Source organism: Hyla sarda, chromosome 5, assembly GCF_029499605.1.
Source record: "Hyla sarda isolate aHylSar1 chromosome 5, aHylSar1.hap1, whole genome shotgun sequence".
NCBI classification, from domain to species: domain Eukaryota; kingdom Metazoa; phylum Chordata; class Amphibia; order Anura; family Hylidae; genus Hyla; species Hyla sarda.
This window is the reverse complement of record NC_079193.1, coordinates 13,274,088-13,293,278: the sequence shown is the minus strand read 5'-3', so window position 1 is coordinate 13,293,278 and position 19,191 is coordinate 13,274,088. Positions and strand designations below refer to the sequence as shown.

Here is a 19,191-nt window from a genome sequence, read left to right as displayed (position 1 = left end):
ACTGTGGACCTCCAGATGTTGTAAAACTACAACTCCCAGCATGCCGGACAGCCTGGAGGTGCACAGTTTGGAGACCACTGGTTTATACCATATAGGACACCTCTAGGCCCTGTGGAAAAGGAGGACCCAAGTTCAGACTGACCGATCCCCTTCATCATGGTTTTTAGGAATCTGCATGGAACATACCATATTGCAAATTTAAAGCGGTACTCCGCTGGAAAACATTTTTTTTTTTTTTAAATCAACTGGTGCCAGAAAATTAAACAGATTTGTAAATTACTTTTATAAAAAAAAAACTTAATCCTTCTAGTACTTATCAGCTGCTGTATGCTCCACAGGAAGTTCTTTTCTTTTTGAATTTCTTTTCTGTCTGACCACAGTGCTCTCAGCTGACACCTCTGCCCATTTTTAGAACTGTCCAGAGTAGGTGAAAATCCCCATAGCAAACCTCTCCTGCACTGGATGGTTCCTAAAATGGACAGAGGTGTCAGCAGAGAGCACTGTGGTCAGACTGGAAAGGAAATCCAAAAAGAAAAGAACTTCCTGTGGAGCATACAGCAGCTGATAAGTACTGGAAGGGTTAAGATTTTTAAATAGAAGTAATTTACAAATCTATTTAACTTTCTGGCACAGGTTGATAAAAAAAAAAAAAGTTTTCCAGTCGAGTACCCCTTTAAAATGCCATCAAGCAGTACCTCAAAAATGTGGCCAGAAATGTGCCAAGCATTACCCCTTAGGGGCTTAATTTGCATAACCCTTCCCCCTTTTGCAAGCCAAAATCAGTGCAGTTAAGCTCCACCCCCAAAGCTGTTCTGACGCATTGTTAAAATGGTCAGAAAAAATTTCACCTGTTAGTGCTGTTTTATCAAACCCTATCCCAGCCTTTATCACGATCCTCCTATATACAAATATATAAAGATGTTTATTATTATTGGGATATTTAGGGAATAATTAGGTGTGGAAAAAGCATGCTGCCTTGTGCTGTGCAATGCCACAGGCAGAGGAGCAGACAGGGAATGAATACCGAAGGAACTTCGCACTGTTCTTCTCCGTAGAGCAATGTTCTGCAACAACTCTAGTTGGTGAACTGGCAGGAGTGCAATGGGAGGGGACTAGGCAGGGTGGAAGGGCTGTGATAAGCTTAGGGGAAGTATGTCTGTTGGGAAATTAGGAGACTGCAGTACTTTAAAACTTATCCCCTATCATAGGATAGGGGATAAGCACCTGATCATGGGGGTCTGACCGCTGGGACCCCCGTGATCTCCAGAATGTGGCCCTGTCTCTCCAAACACTGCCCTTATTACCATCTCCCTGTCATATACAGATATACTTTTATTGGGACATTTAGGGAAGAGTGAGGTCTGGTTACAGTGTGCTGCCTTGTGCTGAGCAATGCCACAGGCAGAGAAGCAGACAGAGAATGAATACAGCAGGTTCTGCAGACTGTTCTGCTAAAAAGCAATGTTCTGCAACAGCTCTAGTCGGGGAAACTAGCAGGAGTGCTGAGTGAGCAGGGTGGGAGGGCTGTCATGAAGACCTTAGGGTAAGCACTGCATTCTGGGAATTGTAGTACTACTGATATAATGTTGATTCAGTCCTTCCAGAAAGGAAGAATCTATGCAGAATCAGTGTGGACACGGCCTCTAGGAAACCAGTAACATTGAAGAAAACATTGCAAAAGTTAATTTCCCTTTAATAATTCACAGAAGGAGACGATTCAGAGACATTTAATTCTCATCATTTACTAAGAGCCCTAATAAGAAGCCACAACAAAGCCGGAACATGATGTAGGGATTTGTGGGCCGACCCCTCGTGCTGCCGCACAGTGGGGGATCCTCCGACCTCATGGCTTCTTCTCCTGTAAGTCATTAATGATGATTGTGCTGGAAACTATTCTGTGTGCGCGGCCGCAGATGGATTTTAATGAAGACTTTATGCAGAACGCACTGGAACAATAAAAAGTAGGGTTGCAAAAGTGGCGACACCCTGCAGGGAAAACCTGTGCCAGCCAATAACACTGGCCAGATGGGCAGTAAATCCCCAGTATCTTTGCACGTGGGTGTGGTTGGCAATCTGGAATGTGGGTGTGGAGCTGGGCAGGGCTGCTGGGAGTTGTAGTGCTTGCAGTCGCCAAACGCAATGTCACAGTAACACTTTTTTTTAGCCTGGCACACAGTGGAAGGGAGTGCACTGATTGTGTTAGTAGTCTCTGCCCCCCAACGGGGAACACCCTATCCTCCATGTTTGTATGATATATGTTACTTAAACTGTTACATCACTGGCCAGCGTTCGGAAGTACTGCGGGGTTGGCTATGCCCATCGTGACATCATAACCACGCCCCCTCAATGTAAGTCTATGGGAGGGGGCGTGACAGCCGTCAACCCCCCTCCCATTGACTTGCATTGAGGCGGCGTAACAATGACGTCACGAGAGGCGTAGCCAACCCCGCGTCGCGAAAACAGCGTTCGAAACATTTCCTTCCGAACGCTGGCCAGTGGAGTACCCCTTTAAAGAGAAATTCTAGTACTTTAAAGGAAAACAGTCAGCAGTGAACTGCAGTAATCAGTGGTACTGGCTGGTAGTGCGGGTGACGCTGATTAAAACAATGAATGGGCCCTGAAAGGTAATGGAAGGGCCCCATGGGATGGGCCCCCCATTCCCCCTTCTTCCAGGTTTTAGATATAAAAAAAAAAAAAAAAAAGAAGGATAGTGAAGTAGGTGAAGGATATAAAGGGTTAACAGTGTTATTAACTTGTACTTGGAGTCGTTTATTACAGGTTGTTGCTGTTGCTGGGCAGAAGAAGAGGAGTTTCGGATTGGCTACCTATGCCACGGCGGGAAAACAGAATTCTATTTAAGAAAAGGATGACTGGGCAGTTGGCTAGTCAAAGAAGAGTTACCTGAAGAAATAACAGCGGCCCGTCCCTCCCTCCCTGTCACGGTCTGTTTGTTGAGGGGGTCACCAGTTGGGTGGACATAGATACATATTGAAGAGTGGGGTATGTCACCCAGATCTGCTGGGTGGACAGCTTTGGTGAAAGAGTTTTACTAGTGGTTTAATTTGATTGATGGTTTATAGGTTAATTATTATTATGAATTATTGATGGTTATTTAATGGTTATTTATTAATAAGTTAATTATTTATTTACCCTCAATAAACGGCCGTGGCCTTTTTACCCCATACAAGTGTAGGTGTTTTCATTTAAGGGGCAGTTGGTTGGCGGGGGGCATTGGGGGGTCCCCTTCCCATGCCTACCATGCCCGAATAGGTTGCGGCGTTCCTGTTATCTTCCTTATTGTGATTATGCAAATGAGCAGTCAGTGGCAGGGGCGGAGTTACGATGGCGGCCTCAGGCACTGTGAGGTCTCAGCGCTCGGCCTGCTCATACATATTCATAAAATTCCCTCCACATTCCCGCTCTGTATTCACTCCTACTGCGCATGTGCTGAGGATCCAAGATGGCCGTGGCCAAATTGTTGTAGTTTTGCAACTGCTTGAGGCATACTGGTTGGGGAACACTGATCCAGACCCTTCCCAGTTCCTATATGTGCAACAGTATTGTATCTTAATAAAAAAAAATTTTTAAAAACAGCAGAGCTGCAGTGTAAAGCATGATGGAGAGGGAAAAAAAATAACTAACTATCTTGGCTGTCCAGGTATGCTGGGAGTTATAGTTTTCCACCCCGGTTGGGAAACACTGAGCTACAGTGATGCACAAACATTGGAAGCCCTGATGACGAATTCAGCTCTGCTACATCTAGGGCTAAATTCTAGAATTTTTCATTTTTCCCATACTTTTTTTGCTAATTATTACAGCCTATAAGGGCGGATGGGGAGGGTTGGAGGGGGGATTATCCATGTTTTGAGAAGAAGCACTAAGCCCCCTTCTTGCTCGTTCCTGCGATATGAGATATTTCTCTGTTCAGGTACAAATTACAGGTCGCCCCGCAGAACAATCGCTAAGATCTGCAGCCAAATTGCTGATCAGATTCCTTGAAGACTTTTGGCGGCTGCCAATCAGGGAAACTCCCAGATACGTGGGAATAAAGCGGACCCCGAGGGGCCCAATTACAGTGAACGCCCCAGACACATGTAGTATTAATATCTCTGTCTAGCTGGGTCTGCGGGGACAAGCTTCCACAGGCAGCCTTGTGGGGGGATGATTGACGGCCGCAGCCCTCCCTATTCCTCAGCCGTCCCCCCCTTCAGACATTGTAGCAGATCTTCTCCTGGAGGGGATCTTCACTGCAGAGGAGTCTTATCCCACCGCTTCCCCCTGTCAGGCTACCATCGCACTAAGCGCAGCATAATGAATGCTCCCAGTAAGATCTGCCTATAAAAATTTAATGGGATGACATTTAAAGCAAAAAGCTGTCAATAGAGTGTTCTGCGTGACCCGCGGCGTCGTGGAGATGCCCTTAAAGTCTAACTTCATACTCATTGTATTATTGAATACTTTTGCATTTTTATGGGTTTGTTGTGCAGTTCTTGCTGTCTGGGTGACCATAGGAAATTCTCTCTAAGGCCGGATTCACACTTTGGAATCTCTGGGCGAAATTTTAGCCGGAGATCCCACAGGCGGGGTTAGGGCAATGCGGATCTTTCGGTGGATCCACTCAGAAATACATTGCCATCTATGAGGACGGCAATGCAGTATGCGCGGTCCTAGAGCTGCCAGCGGGATCTCTGGCTGAAATTCAGTGCGGAGATTTCACAGTCTAAACTCGGTCTAAGGGTAGGGTCACACGTAGCGCATCAGTAGCGTATTTGATGCTGCAGATGCGCTACTGCCCGTCCATTAAGTGTGCCTCCAGCTGTGCCTGTGTGTCCTGCTCACAGCAGCAACCCGCCTCTACAAGCAGACACAGAGGGAGCTGCGAGATGTGCACGGATGCGCAGTTCTCCAGACATTGCGGCCGCTCCCCCTACAGAGAGCGGCCGTGATGTCTGGAGTACACTGCATGTGACTCAAAGCTCCCTCTCTGTCTGCTTGTAGTTGCGGATTGCTGCTGCGAGCAGGACACACAGGCACAGCCGGAGGCACACTCTAGGAACAGGCAGTAGCACATCCGCAGCATCAAATACGTTGCAGGTGCGCTACGTGTGACCCTACCCCAAGGCTAACTTTACAAGGCCATTGTGTTTCAACCGATTCAGCTCTTTTTTTGCGCCGAATGGACCCTGAACTGGTCACGACGGATCCCATTGACTTGAATGGGTCTGTTGGTAATCCGGTATTGTACCCGAGTTGAGCGGAGAAAAAAACAATAATACATACAAAACTCTTTTTTTTTTTTTTTAAACCCTATCTACACTTCTCTTCTAGAAAATAAGTCTAGTCGTAAATTGCAATAAAAAAAAAATAATAAGAAAAAGCTTTCTTTGTTCTGAATTGGTTTCAAGAACGGGGGGGGGGGGGGGGAAGCAATTTTATGGTCCTTTTTGCCTAGTGGTGAGGAAAAGAGCAAATGTTACATTTAGCCACAGTGCCTCCACTGGGAAAGTGAAGTATTACAATGTGCTGGGTCCTCCCTGTTCTATGTGGCTTATAAAAGAAGGTCCCATATGGGACAACTACACCACCATAATCCATAAAGTTGAAAAAAAAAAGTCCATCAAGTTCAACCTATATCCCTATTGTGTCCCTACTGTGTGGATCCAGAAGAAGGCAAAAAACCCTTACGACTCGGATGCAAGATTCCTCCATACCAGGGGAATGAAAAAAAACCTGAATTAAAGTTCTGTCCCTATAGATCTATTCTCCATAACCTGTAATGTAATTACTCTCCAGAAATGTATCCAGGCCCCTCCTCCTGGACTCTTTTATTGAGTTCGCCATGACCACGTCCTCTGGCAGAGAGTTGCATAGTCTCACTGCTCTTAGAGTAGAGAACCCCCCATCTGTGCTGGTGTAGAGGACATCTGTTTCCTTCAGCCATAGAGGACGCCCCCTTGTTATAGATACAGTCCTGGGTATAAAAAGGTCATGCAATATAGGCGCTGCTTCCTCCAAATAAAATCCTAAATCTTGCAGGGAATTGAATATGAGGAAGAGGTATGAAGCCCCAAAACACGTCATTATCCTGCCTGTTATGACTTATTATTTTAATAAAGTGATTCACTTAGATTTTCCCTACACGGTTTGGGATTTTATTTGGAGGAAACAGCGCTTATATTGAATGGTGCTCTTCCACCTCTTGTTCTACTGCATCCAAACAGGTTGGGTTACCCCCATCCTGTGACCATCTGGCTGAGCAGCTTATTCCAGGACAATTGATTCCTCTTTCATAGAGGTGAAATGCACATTTTTTTTTTTTAAAACCATGTTGAGCGGCCACTCTGACTGATATTTATGTGCTTCTCACTGACCCATAGCTAAGGGTCCCCATCATCTAAGGGTAACGCACAAGGCGCTGTTCTTTGGTTTCTTTGTTTTTCTACTTCTACTTCAGGTTTAATTAGGTCATGGGAGAGAGCTCTGTACGGCCCCTGATATATTTATACATAGTTATTAGGTCGCCCCTAAGCTGTAGTCCTCCTATTACACTTATGACTCTAGTCATTGAACCCTTTCCAGCTCCACTATATCTTTCTTGTACACTGGTGCCCAGTACTGTACACAGTATTCTATGTGTGGTCTGACCAGTACTGTACACAGTATTCCATGTAAGGTTTGACCAGTACTGTACACAGTATTCTATGTGTGGTCTGACCAGTACTGTACATAGTATTCCATGTGTGGTCTGACCAGTACTGTACACAGTATTCCATGTGAGGTCTGACCAGTACTGTACACAGTATTCCATGTGTGGTCTGACCAGTACTGTACACAGTATTCTATGTGAGGTCTGACCAGTACTGTACACAGTATTCCATGTGTGGTCTGACCAGTACTGTACACAGTATTCCATGTGAGGTCTGACCAGTACTGTACACAGTATTCCATGTGTGGTCTGACCAGTACTGTACACAGTATTCTATGTGAGGTCTGACCAGTACTGTACACAGTATTCTATGTGATGTCTGACCAGTACTGTACACAGTATTCCATGTGTGGTCGGACCAGCACTGTACACAGTATTCTGTGTGTGGTCTGACCAGTACTGTACACAGTATTCCATGTGTGGTCTGACCAGTACTGTACACAGTATTCTATGTGAGGTCTGACAAGTACTGTACACAGTATTCCATGTGAGGTCTGAACAGTACTGTACACAGTATTCCATGTGAGGTCTGACCAGTACTGCACACAATATTCCATGTGAGGTCTGAACAGTACTGTACACAGGATTCCATGTGTGGTCTGACCAGTACTGTACACAGTATGCCATGTGTGGTCTGACCAGAACTGTACACAGAATTCCATGTGTGATCTGACCACTACTGTACACAGTACTCCATGTGTGGTCTGACCACTACTGTACACAGTATTTCATGTGTGGCCTGGCCAGTACTGTACACAGTATTCCATGTGTGGTCTGACCAATACTGTACACAGTATTCCATGTGAGCTCTGGCCAGTACTGTACACAGTATTCCCTGTGAGGTCTGACCAGTACAGTACACAGTATTCCATGTGAGCTCTGGCCAGTACTGTACACAGTATTCCATGTGAGGTCTGACCAGTACTGTACACAGTATTCCATGTGTGGTCTGACCAGTACTGTACACAGTATTCTATGTGAGGTCTGACCAGTACTGTACACAGTATTCTATGTGATGTCTGACCAGTACTGTACACAGTATTCCATGTGTGGTCGGACCAGCACTGTACACAGTATTCTGTGTGTGGTCTGACCAGTACTGTACACAGTATTCCATGTGTGGTCTGACCAGTACTGTACACAGTATTCTATGTGAGGTCTGACAAGTACTGTACACAGTATTCCATGTGAGGTCTGAACAGTACTGTACACAGTATTCCATGTGAGGTCTGACCAGTACTGCACACAATATTCCATGTGAGGTCTGAACAGTACTGTACACAGGATTCCATGTGTGGTCTGACCAGTACTGTACACAGTATGCCATGTGTGGTCTGACCAGAACTGTACACAGAATTCCATGTGTGATCTGACCACTACTGTACACAGCACTCCATGTGTGGTCTGACCAGTACTGTACACAGTATTTCATGTGTGGCCTGGCCAGTACTGTACACAGTATTCCATGTGTGGTCTGACCAATACTGTACACAGTATTCCATGTGAGCTCTGGCCAGTACTGTACACAGTATTCCCTGTGAGGTCTGACCAGTACAGTACACAGTATTCCATGTGAGCTCTGGCCAGTACTGTACACAGTATTCCCTGTGTGGTCTGACCAGTACTGTACACAGTATTCTATGTGTGGTCTGACCAGTACTGTGCACAGCATTCCATGTGTGGTCTGACCAGTACTGTACACAGTATTTTATGTGTGGTCTGACCAGTACTGTGCACAGTATTCCATGTGTGGTCTGACCAGTACTGTACACAATATTCCATGTGTGGTCTGACCAGTACTGTGCACAGTATTATTCCATGTGAGCTCTGGCCAGTACTGTACACAGTATTCCCTGTGAGGTATGACCAGTACTGTACACAGTATTCCCTGTGAGGTCTGACCAGTACTGTACACAGTATTCCATGTGTGGTCTGACCAGTACTGTACACAGTATTCTATGTGTGGTCTGACATTTAAAAATTACTTATACTTAAAAATTATTTATATTTAAAAATCTTAACCCTTCCAATACTTATCAGCTGCTGTATGCTCCACAATCCCAGCCTTATAGTGAAGGAAGCAGCAGGCATTTAATTTATCCACAGTGCCCCCACAGGGGATGTGAACTATTAAAATGCACTTTTGCTGGGTCATTCCCTTTTTCTTTGCAGCCATTTTTAGATCTGGCTTATGGAAGAGGGTCCCAAATGTGCAGCAAACCCCGCCATCAGCTCCTATTAACACAGAAGTCTCTAATACAGTATCTACGATATGGGTTTTAAAAATCACACAGCCATAGGAGAAAAAGCCATTTCATAGTTACCCCATGGCACTGTAGTTCTTCTAGTCTTATGGTAAAGAAAGCTGCAAATGTTCAGTTTATCCACAGTGCCTCCGCAGGGGAAGTAAAGTATTGCAATACATTGTTGTGGCGGGCCCTTCTTGTTCTTTGTGGCCATTCTTAGCTGTGGCTTATACAAGAGGGCACGCCAATGACCAGTCCCGATCAACACAGAATTCTCTCACTATAGTATCTATAAAATGGGGTTCAGACCGTTTATCACTTGTTGCACCCAACTGTTTTTCGCGCTGTGGGGGTCGACCTCGTGACATCATGACCACGCCCCCTCGATGCAAGTGCATGGGAGAGGGCGTGAAAGCCATCACGCCCACTCTCACTCCCGTAGACTTGCATTGAGGGGGGCGTGGCCGTGATGTCATGATGGGCGTGGCCGACCCCCACAGCGCGAAAACAGAGTTCGGAACATTTACTTTCAAATGCTGGCCAGTAGAGAACCCCTTTAATTTATCTACAGTGCCTCCACAGGGGAAGTGAAGTATTTTAACCCCTTAAGGACCCAGCCCATTTTCACCTTAAGGACCTGGGTGATTTTAGTACGTACCTGGCAGACAGTGATGGACATGCTTAGGAAGGATCTGTGCTTGTCTTGGGGCTGAATGGCTATAGTGTGAGATTACCATAACACTGTGGCTAGCTTTTTGTGAACTGGTATTTCCTGTTTGAGTTTTCTTCTTTTGCCTACAAATACCATAATTTAATTTCCTCCCTCCCACACATCAGCCACCCCACCCATTGAAACATAAATGAGCTGCATCCATTCAAAAGACCTGTGGTTTTCAATTAGGGTGCCTACAGCTGTTGCATTAGTTGCAGATTGATCTCTCTCCCACCAAGCGATCACTCCACCCATTGAAGCAGACAGGCTCCCTGTCATCAGCTGACTAGTGAGGTCAGGTCTCGGCTGCATTGCAACCTGGGAAAAATCTGAGACAACAGTCATATTGTATGATGGTAAAAATAAATATTGGGGTGAAAATCACATAAGAATTGTGATAAAACCGTCACACACAGGTACAGACACTATATTATGAACTACACTAACTTCACAGCCCATGTAACATAGTCAAATAAATAAAAAATCCTGGGATACCCCTTTAAGCATTAATAACTCTGGGATGCTTTCACTTTTCATTCTGATTCCAAGATTGTTTTTTTCGTGACATATAAAACTTTATGTTAGTGGTAAATTTTAGTTGACACTTGCATAATTTCTTGGTGAAAAATGCTAAGATGAAAAATTGTAAAATTTTGAATGTTTTTAACTTTGAAACTCTCTGCTTATAAGGAAAATGGACATCCCAAATAAATGATATATTGATTCACATATACAATATGTCTAATTTATGTTGGCATTATAAAGTTGACACGTTTTTACATTTGGAAGATATCAAAGTTCAGCAGCAATTTTTCACAAAATTTTCAAAATCGGAATTTTTCAGGGACCAGTTCAGGTTTGAAGTGGATTTGAAGGGCCTTCATATTAGAAATTCACCATAAATGACCCCATTAAAAAAACTGCACCCCTCAAAGTATTCAAAATGACATTCAGAAAGTGTATTAACCCTTTAGGTGTTTCACAGGAATAGCAGCAAAATGAAGGAGAAAATTCTAAATTTTTATTTTTTAAACTCGCATGAGCCAGTTTTTTTAATTTTTACATGGGGTAAAAGGAGAGAAATGTCACATTTAGGAAGCCCCTATGGTGCCAGAACAGCAAAAAACAAAAACAAAAAACACATGGCATACTATTTTGGAAACCACACCCCTCAAGGAACGTAACAAGGGCTACAGTGAGCCTTAACACCCCACATGTGTTTGACAACTTTTTGTTAAAGTATGATGTGTAAATGATTTTTTTTTTCAGTAAAATGCTGGTTTTCCCACAAATTTTACATTTTTACAAGGGGTAATAGGAGAAAATGTCCCCCAAAATTTGTAACCCCATTTCTTCTGAGTATGAAAATACCCCATGTGTGGACATAAAGTGCTCTGCGGGTGCACTACATTGCTCAGAAGAGAAGGAGTCACATTTGGCTGTGGCCCAAAAAAAAAAAGGGGGGGGGGGGGGCCATATGCAGTGCCCTGAAACCATAATAGGGCCCAGGTCGCGCAGCAAAATCTGCAGCGGACACTTGAGGACCTATTAGCGGGTCAGGGATAGGAAAAACATTTTTTTTTAAACTCCTACCTGTCCCTTTACAATGAAGCTCACCCTGACTACACAGCTTTTCTTCAGCCCTGAGCGGCACAGATCTTAGCGGAAGGGGGACCCCTCCTCTGCTAGCTGCTATTGGTCGGACGATCCTGGGGATAGCAGCACTCCTGGGGGGATGACGGGATCGCCACCTCCCCCCAGCAACAGGAGGTGATGGGCGGTGTATAGTACACCACCGATCACCTTCTAATTCCGGGTCATCGGGTCGGACCTGTATGCCCTGGGTCCTTAAGGGGTTAATGTAGAGTCCTCCCTGTTCTTTGTGGCCATTCTTAGTTGTGGCTTATAGAAGAGGGTCCTAAATATGGGGCACTCCCACAATTAGTTCTGATTAACACAGAATTCCCCAATTTAATATCTACAAAACAGGAATTTTAAACCAGACATCTAAGCTATTTTATTTACCTCAAGTCACAGCAGTCCTTCTAGTCTTTTGGTGCTTGAGGAAGAAAGTTTTTAAAGGGGTACTCCGGTAGAAAACAATTATTTTATTTTTAAATGAACTGGTGTCAGAAAGTTAAACAGATTTGTAAATGACTTCTATTAAAAAATCTTAATCCTTCCAGTACTTATCAGCTGCTGTATACTACAGAGCAAGTTGACTTGTTCTTTTCTGTCTGACCACAGTGCTCTCTGCTGACACCTCTGTTCATGTCAGGAACTATCCAGAGCAGCATAGGTTTGCTATTGGGATTTTCTCCTGCTCTGCACAGTTCCTGACATGGACAGAGGTGTCAGCAGAGAACAATGTGGTCAGACAGAAAATAAATTAAAAAAGAAAAGAACTTCCTCTGTAGTATACAGCAGCTGAAAGGTACTGGAAGGATTAACATTTTTTAATAGAAGTAACTTACAAATCTGTTTAACTTTCTGGCACCAGTTGATTTCAAATAAATTGTATTCCACCAGAGTACCCCTTTAATTTCTCTCACAGTGTGGCCATTCTTGGCCCTTATAAATCCCAAATGTGAGACAACCCCATTATCAGTCCCTATTATCTAAGAATTTTCTAAAACAGTACTTGAAAATGAGTTATTCATCCCAGACAGCCCCTTAACACATAACTTTGCCCTCCTCTACATTGATTGGTGTTGTAGTCCACACCAATATTTCAGCACCTTGGTGGTCCAATTTACTGGACTGTAATGTCTAGTAGTAAACAGTGGCTCCCGGCACAGATACTACAGAATGTGATATACATCACGATGAGTGTCTATGGTCTTGGATAGGATTTCTCGGCATGTTAACTAGCTGCGGGCAGTCAGACAGGTTTTGGACAGGTGAAGAGAAGTTAAATGGTCAGATGACAGAGGGATGTGGCCATCATGTATCCTATTACTCCACAGCACCGTCATTGGGAGACTTGTTGATAGGTTCTATACACTGGGATTGTCACCTACTGCTATCAGGTCAGAGGGCCAAGGAGTAAAATGGCGCCACCACTTGTTCAACATGCACCAATTCCACGGTTTTGGAACCCAATGACCCCTCTGAGCTACCATACATTATAGATTGGTAGCGAGGGCTTACAATCTACATGAAAAGAAAAAGAAGACAGTAGGTGAGGAAGCAGCTGGTCATATAGCAGTGTTGGGGGAGAAGGGTTATTGTGGGTTGTCGGCTTTTCTAACTAAACAGGTTGTCAAGTTGCTTTTGAAGGTTTTGACAATAGGTGAGAATTGTAGTAGTGAGTTATGGGGGATGCACATGAGACATGTTGGAGACGGCTGTGTGAGAAGTGGAAACGAGGAGAGGACAGACAGGGATCAGGTCAGAGATGTATGGAGGGAAAAGGTCATACACTGGAGATCAGGTCAGTATCCAGGGGACAGGTCATACACTGGAGATCAGGTCAGTATGGAGGAGCAGGTCATACACTGAAGATCAGGTCAGTATGGAGGGGACAGGTCATACACTGGAAATCAGGTCAGTATGGAGGAGCAGGTCATACACTGGAGATCAGGTCAGTATCCAGGGGACAGGTCATACACTGGAGATCAGGTCAGTATGGAGGAGCAGGTCATACACTGAAGATCAGGTCAGTATGGAGGGGACAGGTCATACACTGGAGATCAGGTCAGTATGGAGGAGCAGGTCATACACTGGAGATCACGTCAGTATCCATGGAACAGGTCATACACTGGAGATCAGGTCAGGCTGGAGGGGACAGGCCATACACTGGAGATCAGGTCAGTATGGAGGAGCAGGTCATACACTGGAGATCAGGTCATACACTGGAGATCAGGTCAGGCTGGAGGGGACAGGTCATACACTGGAGATCAGGTCATACACTGGAGATCAGGTCAGGCTGGAGGGGACAGGTCATACACTGGAGATCAGGTCAGGCTGGAGGGGACAGGCCATACACTGGAGATCAGGTCAGGCTGGAGGGGACAGGCCATACACTGGAGATCAGGTCAGGCTGGAGGGGACAGGTCATACACTGGAGATCAGGTCAGTATCCAGGGGACAGGTCATACACTGGAGATCAGGTCAGGCTGGAGGGGACAGGCCATACACTGGAGATCAGGTCAGTATGGAGGAGCAGGTCATACACTGGAGATCAGGTCATACACTGGAGATCAGGTCAGGCTGGAGGGGACAGGTCATACACTGGAGATCAGGTCAGGCTGGAGGTGACAGGCCATACACTGGAGATCAGGTCAGTATCCAGGGGACAGGTCATACACTGGAGATCAGGTCAGGCTGGAGGGGACAGGCCATACACTGGAGATCAGGTCAGTATGGAGGAGCAGGTCATACACTGGAGATCAGGTCATACACTGGAGATCAGGTCAGGCTGGAGGGGACAGGTCATACACTGGAGATCAGGTCAGGCTGGAGGGGACAGGCCATACACTGGAGATCAGGTCAGGCTGGAGGGGACAGGTCATACACTGGAGATTAGGTCAATATGGAGGGGACAGGTCATACACTGGAGATTAGGTCAATATGGAGGGGACAGGTCATACACTGGAGATCAGGTCAGTATGGAGGGGACAGGTCATACACTGGAGATCAGGTCAGGCTAGAGGGGACAGGTCATACACTGGAGATCAGGTCATACACTGGAGATCAGGTCAGGCTGGAGGGGACAGGTCATACACTGGAGATCAGGTCAGGCTGGAGGGGACAGGTCATACACTGGAGATCAGGTCAGTATGGAGGGGACAGGTCATACACTGGAGATCAGGTCAGGCTGGAGGGGACAGGTCATACACTAGAGATAAGGTCAGTATGGAGGGGACAGGTCATACACTGGAGATCAGATCAGGCTGGAGGAGAAAGGTCATCCACTGGAGATCAGGTCAGTATGGAGAGGACAGGTCATACACTGGAGATCAGGTTAGGCTGGAGGGGACAGGTCATACACTGGAGATCAGGTCAGGCTGGAGGGGACAGGTCATACACTGGAGATCAGGTCAGGCTGGAGGGGAAAGGTCATACACTGGAGATCAGGTCAGGCTGGAGGGGAGAGTTCATACACTGGAGATCAGGTCAGTATGGAGAGGACAGGTCATACACTGGAGATCAGGTCAGGCTGGAGGGGACAGGACATACACTGGAAATCAGATCAGTATGGAGGGGACAGGTCATACACTGAAGATCAGGTCAGTATGGAGGGGACAGGTCATACACTGGAGATCAGGTCAGGCTGGAGGGGACAGGACATACACTGGAAATCAGATCAGTATGGAGGGGACAGGTCATACACTGGAGATCAGGTCAGTATGGAGGGGACAGGTCATACACTGGAGATCAGGTCAGGCTGGAGGGGACAGGTCATACACTGGAGATCAGGTCAGTATGGAGGGGACAGGTAATACACTGGAGATCAGATCAGTATGGAGGGGACAGGTCATACACTGGAGATCAGGTCAGGCTGGAGGGGAGAGGTCATACACTGGAGATCAGGTCAGTATGGAGGGGACAGGTCATACACTGGAGATCAGGTCAGTATGGAGGGGACAAGTTTAGGAGACTAAGTCGGGGATGTATACAGGAGACTGTGGACTGAAGATTACATGTGGGGAGGTATCAGAGATCAGGTCAGAGATGTATGGAGGGTAGGCACAGCCGGTATTTTGGTCACCCTGTCGGTATTTTTAGATTAAAAATAACAGCATTGCAATGGCCGGAATTTATCTAACCAATTCTCCAACTCCCAGAATGTTGTGCCATATACTATACCAGTGTTTCCCAACCAGAGCACCTCCAGCTGTTGCAAAACTACAGCCAACGGATGTCCGGGCTTGCTGGGAGTTGTAGTTTTACAACAGCTGGAGGAAACACTGACCTATACAATATTCTACTATATAGTCCAAAATGCTGGGAGTTGTAGTTTTCGTTTGGGGCAGCTGCTGATCCACAAGCTGTATCAGGGCATGCTGGGAGTTGTAGTTAGTAACTAACTGCAACTCCAAAATTTAATAAAAATAAAAAAAAGCAATCAAAAAGTCACATCAAAACAAAAATGGTACTGCTAAATACTACAGATCGGGGGCGCAAAAAAATGAGCCTCATACAGGCCCGTATAGGGAGAAATAAAAAAGTTATAGGGGTCAGAATAGGACAACATTTCCCCCACATATGTGTACCCTGTGATGTCATGCATATATAATTTTTTTTGCAAGAAAGGTGGCGACCCTAATAGAGATGACAGGCCATAGACTGGAGATTACATGTGGGGAGGTATAAGGAGACTAGGTCAGGACGTAAAGAGGAGACCGGTCATGGACTGGAGATTACATGTGGGGAGGTATCAGGAGACTAGGTCGGGACGTATAGAGGAGACCGGTCGTGGACTGGAGATTACATGTGGGGAGGTATAAGGAGACTAGGTCGGGACGTATAGAGGAGACCGGTCATAGACTGGAGATTACATGTGGGGAGGTATAAGGAGACTAGGTCAGGACGTATAGAGGAGACCGGTCATAGACTGGAGATTACATGTAGAAAGGTATCAGGAGACTAGGTCAGGACGTAAAGAGGAGACCGGTCATGGACTGGAGATTACATGTGGGGAGGTATAAGGAGACTAAGTCGGGACGTATAGAGGAGACCGGTCATAGACTGGAGATTACATGTGGGGAGGTATCAGGAGACTAGGTCAGGACGTATAGAGGAGACCGGTCATGGACTGGAGATTACATGTGGGGAGGTATAAGGAGACTAGGTCAGGACGTATAGAGGAGACCGGTCATAGACTGGAGATTACATGTGGGGAGGTATCAGGAGACTAGGTCGGGACGTATAGAGGAGACCAGTCATGGACTGGAGATTACATGTGGGGAGGTATAAGGAGACTAGGTCGGGACGTATAGAGGAGACCGGTCATAGACTGGAGATTACATGTGGGGAGGTATAAGGAGACTAGGTCAGGACGTATAGAGGAGACCGGTCATAGACTGGAGATTACATGTGGGGAGGTATAAGGAGACTAGGTCGGGACGTATAGAGGAGACCGGTCATAGACTGGAGATTACATGTGGGGAGGTATAAGGAGACTAGGTCGGGACGTATAGAGGAGACCAGTCATGGACTGGAGATTACATGTGGGGAGGTATAAGGAGACTAGGTCGGGACGTATAGAGGAGACCAGTCATGGACTGGAGATTACATGTGGGGAGGTATAAGGAGACTAGGTCGGGACGTATAGAGGAGACCGGTCATGGACTGGAGATTACATGTGGGGAGGTATCAGGAGACTAGGTCAGGACGTATAGAGGAGACCGGTCATAGACTGGAGATTACATGTAGGAAGATATCAGGAGACTAGGTCAGGACGTATAGAGGAGACCGGTCATAGACTGGAGATTACATGTGGGGAGGTATAAGGAGACTAGGTCAGGACGTATAGAGGAGACCGGTCATGGACTGGAGATTACATGTGGGGAGGTATAAGGAGACTAGGTCAGGACGTATAGAGGAGACCGGTCATAGACTGGAGATTACATGTGGGGAGGTATCAGGAGACTAGGTCGGGACGTATAGAGGAGACCGGTCATAGACTGGAGATTACATGTGGGGAGGTATAAGGAGACTAGGTCAGGACGTATAGAGGAGACCGGTCATAGACTGGAGATTACATGTGGGGAGGTATAAGGAGACTAGGTCGGGACGTATAGAGGAGACCGGTCATAGACTGGAGATTACATGTGGGGAGGTATAAGGAGACTAGGTTAGGACGTATAGAGGAGACCGGTCATAGACTGGAGATTACATGTAGGAAGGTATCAGGAGACTAGGTCAGGACGTATAGAGGAGACCGGTCATAGACTGGAGATTACATGTAGGAAGGTATCAGGAGACTAGGTCGGGACGTATAGAGGAGACCGGTCATAGACTGGAGATTACATGTGGGGAGGTATAAGGAGACTAGGTCAGGACGTATAGAGGAGACCGGTCATAGACTGGAGATTACATGTGGGGAGGTATCAGGAGACTAGGTCAGGACGTATAGAGGAGACCAGTCGTGGACTGGAGATTACATGTGGGGAAGTATAAGGAGACTAGGTCGGGACGTATAGAGGAGACCGGTCATAGATTGGAGATTACATGTGGGGAGGTATCAGGAGACTAGGTCAGGACGTATAGAGGAGACCGGTCATAGACTGGAGATTACATGTGGGGAGGTATCAGGAGACTAGGTCGGGACGTATAGAGGAGACCGGTCATAGACTGGAGATTACATGTGGGGAGGTATAAGGAGACTAGGTCGGGACGTATAGAGGAGACCGGTCATAGACTGGAGATTACATGTGGGGAGGTATCAGGAGACTAGGTCAGGACGTATAGAGGAGACCGGTCATAGACTGGAGATTACATGTGGGGAGGTATAAGGAGACTAGGTCGGGACGTATAGAGGAGACCGGTCATAGACTGGAGATTACATGTGGGGAGGTATCAGGAGACTAGGTCGGGACGTATAGAGGAGACCGGTCGTGGACTGGAGATTACATGTGGGGATGTATCAGAGGTTTAGGACAGAGATGTATGAAGGGGAATGGTCATAGACTGGAGATTACATGTGGGGAGGTATCAGAGGTTTAGGACAGAGATGTATGAAGGGGAATGGTCATAGACTGGAGATTACATATGTTGATGTATTGGAGGTTTAGGACAGGATGTATGGGGCGACAGGCTGTGGACTGGAGGTCACCAGTAGGGAGGTGTATTGACATGTATTTAGGGGACAGGTTGTGGACTGGACGCTACATGTGGGAGGAATTGGAGGTTTAGGACACAGATGTATGTAGGGGCAGGCAGCGGACAGTGTTGTATTTTCTGGGCAGTAAATACTCCGTAGAGGGGAGAGGACCATGCACTGTAGTTTGCGGCCACTTCACATCTACAGGCTCATGTCATTTTGATTATAACCGGGTGAGGGTGCATGCACACCACGTTTTTGCAATACAGTTCCTGTATCAGGTTTTTGATGAAAAACGGATTCCTCAAAACTGGACTAAACTGTATCAAAACATATGTACAAATTTCAACCTGTATACGTTTTGAAAAATGATGTCCGGTTGCATCCGTTTTTTAAGAAAAAAACATATACGTTTTTAACTTTTCACTCAATTTGGAATAAAGTTTCACTTGTTTGATTGAAATTCCATGAAAAAAAAAAAACCTGTGCAAAGTCAAAAACCGTATGGTGCAAACCGGATGGAACAGTACGCACATAAGGTTCTGAACGGTTCCCATTGACTCCCATGTTTAAAAAAAAACGTACACGGTTTAATACGGTTTTTCACCCGGACCAAAAAACGTGGTAGGTTACGGTTTTGGGTACGGGTGAAAAAACTAACAAAGCCATATAAGACGCAAAACGGACTAAACTGTTTTTTTTTTATACATTTCCGTACGTTTTTTACCTTTAAACCGTATACGGGAACTGTATAGCA

The 19,191-nt window shown here is 45.9% G+C and overlaps 1 protein-coding gene across 4 annotated transcripts in view; it reads right to left on the bottom strand.

The window, feature by feature from the left end:
- Positions 1–19,191, bottom strand: part of CRPPA (CDP-L-ribitol pyrophosphorylase A) — a 194,886-nt gene that overhangs the window by 60,735 nt on the left and 114,960 nt on the right. The window lies entirely within an intron of this gene.